Below are 7,500 nucleotides of genomic sequence, written 5' to 3' on the forward strand. Positions count from 1 at the left end.
CAAAAATTACTTTCAGTTAAAGGGTCTGAATACTTATGTAAATGTGATATTACATTTTTTATAGTGTATGTGAATAACCTACCCAGTATCCTGAGTCTGTTGACCACTCCATGCAGGGTAAAGAAGGCCCAGAGTTTCTGTGATGAATCGACACACAACAGCCTCCCCTCTGGCCGCCCCATTGACCCCCATGATGCACCTCACCGCTGGGTGTCAGGCTGAAGGACAGAACGTCCCGAGAGCAGGGCATTGGGAATCCGCGGTACACCACCCAGTACTCCTTCCTGTCCAGCAGCACCTCTGGGTCGGCAGGAAGTTCCCCAGCATGGAGGGACCCCGGATCGCAGGAGGTCAGTCCAAAAGGAGCGCCCGAAGTAAGGCAGGCCGAGATGACCGACCTCGACGTAGAGCGTCTCCCTGACCCGTAGGGGGGCGATCTGAGAACACCAGAGTCCTCGAAGACTCAGGAAGTGGATACACGCTGCAGAGCGGTCAGCTGACAGGATGACGTCCGGGCCACGGACTGGATGGAAGTGGAGGTCGGTGTCGAGCTGCGAGGGAGCCCGGCTCGGACCAACCGGGGGCGGAGAATGGGACGGATGATGATGAGGATGATGTGGTGGCGGAAGATGTGGTACAACAGGGGATCATCTGGCTGTAGTTGTTGAGCTGTAAGGTGTCAGAATCCGAAACACATTTATTCACCAGGTGCATTTACACTACCGTTCAAAGGTTTGGGGTCACTTAGAAATGTCCTTGTTTTTGAAAGAAAAGCTAATTTTTGTCCAATAAAATAACATCAAATTGATCAGAAATACAGTGTAGACATTGTTAATGTTGTAAATGACTATTGTAGTTGGAAACGGCTGATTTTTAATGGAATATCTACATAGGCGTAAGAGGCCCATTATCAGCAACCATCACTCCTGTGTTCCAATGGCACGTTGTGTTAGCTAATCCAAGTTTATCATTTTAAAAGGCTTATTGATTATTAGAAAACCCTTTTGCAATTATGTTAGCACAGCTGAAAACTGGCCTTCTTTAGACTTGTTGAGTATCTGAAGCATCAGCATTTATGGGTTCGATTACAGGCTCAAAATGGCCAGAAACAAATTACTTTCTTCTGAAACTCGTCAGTCTATTCTTGTTCTGAGAAATGAAGGCTATTCCATTTGAGAAATTGGCAAGAAACTGAAGATCTCATACAACGCTGTGTACTACTCCCTTCACAGAACAGCACAAACTGGCTCTAACCAGAATAGAAAAAGGAGTGGAGGGCGGTGCACAACTGAGCAAGAGGACAAGTACATTAGAGTGTCTAGTTTGAGAAACAGACGCCTCACCAGTCCTCAACTGGCAGCTTCATTAAATAGTTCCCGCAAAACACCAGTCTCAACGTCAACAGTGAAGAGGCGACTCCGGGATGCTGGCCTTCTAGGCAGAGTTCCTCTGTCCAGTGTCTGTGTTCTTTTGCCCATCTTAATCTTTTATTTTTATTGGCCAGTCTGAGATATGGCTTTTTCTATTGCAACTCTGCCTAGAAGGCCAGAATGCTGGAGTCGACTCTTCACTGTTGACGTTGAGACTAAGTTTTGCGGGTACTATTTAATGAAGCTGCCAGTTGAGGACTTGTGTGGTATCTGTTTCTCAAACTAGACACTCTAATGTACTTGTCCTCTTGCTCAGTTGTGCACCGGGGCCTCCCACTCCTCTTTCTATTCCCACAATTGCTCAGTTTGGCCGGGCGGCCAGCTTTAGGAAGAGTCTTGGTGGTTCCAAACTTCTTCCATTTAAGAATGATTGAGGGCGCTGTCTTCTTGGGGACCTTCAATGCTGCAGAAATGATTTGGTACCTTTCCTCATTCATTTTCTAATGATCAATTAGCCTTTTAAAATGATAAACTTGGATTAGCTAACACAACGTGCCATTGGAACACAGGAGTGATGGTTGCTGATAATGGGCCTCTGTACGCCTATGTAGATATTCCATTAAAAATCAGCCGTTTCCAGCTACAATAGTAATTTACAACATTAACAATGTCTACACTGTATTTCTGGATCAATTTGATGTTATTTTAATGTACAAAAAATTTGCTTTTCTTTCAAAAACAAGGACATTTCTAAGTGACCCCAAACCTTTGAACAGTAGTGTACTTGACATGCACCAGGAATTAGACCTGGTGACATGATGGTGCCACAATAATATATATATAGTCCATTAACACAATATACAGACAGAATATATAGTCCATAAACACAAATACAGACAGAATATATAGTCCATAAACACAATATACAGATAGAATATATAGTCCATAAACACAAATACAGACAGAATATATAGTCCATAAACACAATATACAGATAGAATATATAGTCCATTAACACAATATACAGATAGAATATATAGTCCATTAACACAATATACAGATAGAATATATAGTCCATAAACACAATATACAGACAGAATATATAGTCCAATATACAGATAGAATATATAGTCCATAAACACAATATACAGATAGAATATATAGTCCAAATACAGACAGAATATATAGTCCATTAACACAATATACAGATAGAATATATAGTCCATAAACACAATATACAGACAGAATATATAGTCCATAAACACAAATACAGACAGAATATATAGTCCATAAACACAATATACAGATAGAATATATAGTCCATCAACACAAATACAGACAGAATATATAGTCCATAAACACAAATACAGATAGAATATATAGTCCAATATACAGATAGAATATATAGTCCATTAACACAATATACAGATAGAATATATAGTCCATTAACACAATATACAGATAGAATATATAGTCCATAAACACAATATACAGACAGAATATATAGTCCAATATACAGATAGAATATATAGTCCATAAACACAATATACAGATAGAATATATAGTCCATAAACACAATATACAGATAGAATATATAGTCCATTAACACAATATACAGATAGAATATATAGTCCATAAACACAATATACAGATAGAATATATAGTCCATAAACACAATATACAGATAGAATATATAGTCCAATATACAGATAGAATATATAGTCCATTAACACAATATACAGATAGAATATATAGTCCATTAACACAATATACAGATAGTATATATAGTCCAATATACAGACAGAATATATAGTCCATTAACACAATATACAGATAGTATATATAGTCCATTAACACAATATACAGATAGAATATATAGTCCATTAACACAATATACAGATAGAATATATAGTCCATTAACACAATATACAGATAGAATATATAGTCCAATATACAGATAGAATATATAGTCCATCAACACAATATACAGATAGAATATATAGACAAAGAACTTACAGAATTTGAGCTGTAGTTGTTGAGCTGCAACGTCGCCATTTTAGCGGCGGCCTGGTTGTTCTCAAGCTGGTTGTTGTTGTAGTTTACGGAGTCGTGGCTGCTCTGAGGAGGTAGGCACTGAGACGGGCCGCAGACAGACAACTGGACCCCACACTCTCTGCAAACTTGCTCTCTGGGAAAGAGAGAGAGGGAGAGGGAGAGATAGAGGGAGAACAAGAGAAGGGTAGGTGAGCAGTAGGTTGTATTAAAGAGACTGCTCATTCACTAGCAACATCTCGTTCCTTCTGGAGCAAAGCAGAACAACCCAGACCCCAGACCCCAGCCCAGACCCCAGACCCCAGCCTTGACCCCAGCCCAGACCCCAGCCCAGACCCCAGCCCAGACCCCACCCAGACCCCAGACCCCAGCCTAGAGCCAGCCCAGACCCCAGCCCAGACCCCAGCCCAGACCCCAGACCCCAGCCCAGACCCCAGCCTAGACCCCAGCCTAGACCCCAGCCCAGACCCCAGCCCAGACCCCAGCCTAGACCCCAGCCTAGACCCCAGCCTAGACCCCCAGCCCAGACCCCAGACCCCAGCCTTGACCCCAGCCCAGACCCCAGCCCAGACCCCAGCCCAGACCCCAGACCCCAGCCTAGACGCCAGCCTAGACCCCAGCCTAGACCCCAGCCCAGACCCCAGCCTACCCCAGACCCCAGCCTAGACCCCAGCCCAGACCCCAGCCTAGACCCCAGCCCAGACCCCAGCCCAGACCCCAGCCTAGACCCCAGACCCCAGCCTAGACCCCCAGCCCAGACCCCAGCCCAGACCCCAGCCTAGACCCCAGACCCCAGCCTAGACCCCAGCCCAGACCCCAAGGACCCCAGCCCAGACCCCAGCCTAGACCCCAGCCTAGACCCCAGCCTCCAGACCCCAGCCCAGACCCCAGCCTAGACCCCAGCCCAGACCCCAGACCCCAGCCCAGACCCCAGCCTAGACCCCAGCCTAGACCCCCAGACCCCAGCCTAGACCCCAGCCTAGACCCCAGCCTAGACCCCAGCCTAGACCCCAGCCTTTCTCGGTTTCTACAGTGTGATGTCTAGCAGCGTAACACTGCTGAGAAAGATCCTCTATTTCAGTGAAACCCAAAATGTTTGTGCTATGAGCCACTTAAAGGCTTAAATTATTGAAGCGACGCCGTCTAATATAACGGTCTCACTCAGCTCCTATCTGCACTCTGCTGATGGCAGGGGAAGTAGGCTGAGCTTCATTAGAATTGGAAGCACAGCTGAACTGTCCCCTACATTATCAGTTTAATAACAAACTGTCCCCTACATTATCAGTTTAATAACAAACTGTCCCCTGCATTATCAGTTTAATAACAAACTGTCCCCTACATTATCAGTTTATATAACAAACTGTCCCCTACATTATCAGTTTAATAACAAACTGTCCCCTACATTATCAGTTTATATAACAAACTGTCCCCTACATTATCAGTTTATATAACAAACTGTCCCCTACATTATCAGTTTTAATAACAAACTGTCCCCTACATTATCAGTTTATATAACAAACTGTCCCCTACATTATCAGTTTATATAACAAACTGTCCCCACATTATCAGTTTATATACACAAACTGTCCCCTACATTATCAGTTTATATAACAAGCTGTCCCCTACATTATCAGTTTATATACACAAACTGTCCCCTTCATTATCAGTTTATATAACAAGCTGTCCCCTACATTATCAGTTTATATAACAAGCTGTCCCCTACATTATCAGTTTATATACACAAACTGTCCCCTACATTTTCAGTTTATATACACAAACTGTCCCCTACATTATCAGTTTATATAACAAGCTGTCCCCTACATTATCAGTTTATATACACAAAGTGTCCCCTACATTATCAGTTTATATACTCAAACTGTCCCCTACATTATCAGTTTATATAACAAACTGTCCCCTACATTATACAAGGTTTATATAACAAAGCTGTCCCAGACATTATCAGTTTATATACACAAACTGTCCTACATTATCAGTTTATATACACAAACGTGTCCCCTTACATTATCAGTTTATATACACAAACTGTCCCCTACATTATCAGTTTATATAACAAACTGTCCCCTACATTATCAGTTTATATAACAAACTGTCCCCTACATTATCAGTTTATGTAACACACAAACTGTCCCCCCTACATTATTAGTTTATATAACAAACTGTCCCCTACATTATCAGTTTATACCAACAAACTGTCCCCTACATTATCAGTTTATATACGACAAACTGTCCCCTACATTATCAGTTTGTATAACAAGTGTCCCGTACATTATCAGTTTATATACTCAAACTGTCCCTACATTATCAGTTTTATAACAAACTGTCCCCTATATTATCAGTTTATATACACAAACTGTCCCAAACATTATCAGTTTATATACACAAACTGTCCCCTACATTATCGGTTTATATAACAAACTGTCCCCTACATTATCAGTTTTGCGCACAAACTGTCCCTACATTATCGGTTTATATAACAAACTCTATCCCCATTATCGGCGTTTGTACAACAACAACTGTCCCCTACATTATCAGTTTATGTACACAAACTGTCCCCTACATTTATTAGTTTGCACTCTCAACAGACATGTCCCTACATTATCAGTTTTTATACATAAACTGTCCCAGTGCGTTGTCGGTTTTGTAGCAGACTTGTGGGTCCCAACTTATCAGTTTATATGATACGACTGTTGTCCCCTTCATTATCCAGTTTATATAACAAGCTGTCCCCTACATTATCAGTTTATATACACAAACTGTCCCCTAACTATCAGTTTTATACACAAACTGTCCCCTAAATTATCAGTTTTATACAACAAATACTGTCCCCTACATTCCATCAGTTTATATAACAAACTGTCCCCCACATTATCGGTTTATGTACACAAACTGTCCCCTACATTATTAGTTTATATAACAAACTGTCCCCTACATTATCAGTTTATATAACAAACTGTCCCCTACATTATCAGTTTATATACACAAACTGACCCATACATTATCAGTTTATATAACAAACTGTCCCAGACATTATCAGTTTATATATTCAAACTGTCCCTACATTATCAGTTTATATAACAAACTGTCCCCTACATTATCAGTTTATATACACAAACTGTCCCCTACATTATCAGTTTATATAACAAACTGTCCCTACATTATCAGTTGATATAACAAACTGTCCCCAACATTATCAGTTTATGTACACAAACTGTCCCCTACATTATTAGTTTATATAACAAACTGTCCCCCTACATTATCAGTTTATATAACAAACTGTCCCTACATTATCAGTTTATATACACAAACTGTCCCATACATTATCAGTTTATAATAACAAACTGTCCCAGACATTATCAGTTTATATATTCAAACTGTCCCCTACATTATCAGTTTATATAACAAACTGTCCCCTACATTATCAGTTTATATACACAAACTGTCCCCTACATTATCAGTTTATATACACAAAAACTGTCCCTACATTATCAGTTTATATAACAAACTGTCCCTATCAGTTTATATAACAAACTGTCCCCTACATTATCAGTTTATATAACAAACTGTTCCCCTACATTATCAGTTTGTATAATCAAACTGTCCCCTACATTATCAGTTTATATACCATACAACTATGGTACTAACAGCTTTTCCGTCTTGGCTGAAGGTGACTGTGTGAGGGTGAATGTCTTGGCTGAAGGTAACTGTGTGAGGGTGATGGCTGTGTCTTGGCTGAAGGTGACTGTGTGAGGGTGTTGGCTGTCTCTTGGCTGAAGGTGACTGTGTGAGGGTGATGGCTGTGTCTTGGCTGAAGGTGACTGTGTGAGGGGGTGGCTGTGCCTTGGCTGAAGGTGACTGTGTGGGGGTGATGGCTATGTCTTGGCTGAAGGTGACTGTGTGAGGGTGTTGGCTGTGTCTTGGCTGAAGGTGACTGTGTGGGGGTGATGGCTGTGTCTTGGCTGAAGGTGACTGTGTGAGGGTGGTGGCTGTGCCTTGGCTGAAGGTGACTGTGGAGGGATTGGCTGAAGGTGACTGTGAGATGGTGATGGCTGTGTCTTGG

At 41.6% G+C, this 7,500-nt stretch overlaps 1 pseudogene; it reads right to left on the bottom strand.

Annotated features, from left to right (window-relative positions):
• Window positions 1–82: 82 nt before the first annotated feature.
• LOC123731703 (E3 ubiquitin-protein ligase NEURL1B-like) overlaps window positions 83–7,500 on the bottom strand; it is a 14,933-nt pseudogene continuing 7,515 nt past the window's right edge.

This window comes from Salmo salar, unplaced genomic scaffold, assembly GCF_905237065.1.
Source record: "Salmo salar unplaced genomic scaffold, Ssal_v3.1, whole genome shotgun sequence".
Lineage (NCBI taxonomy): Eukaryota > Metazoa > Chordata > Actinopteri > Salmoniformes > Salmonidae > Salmo > Salmo salar.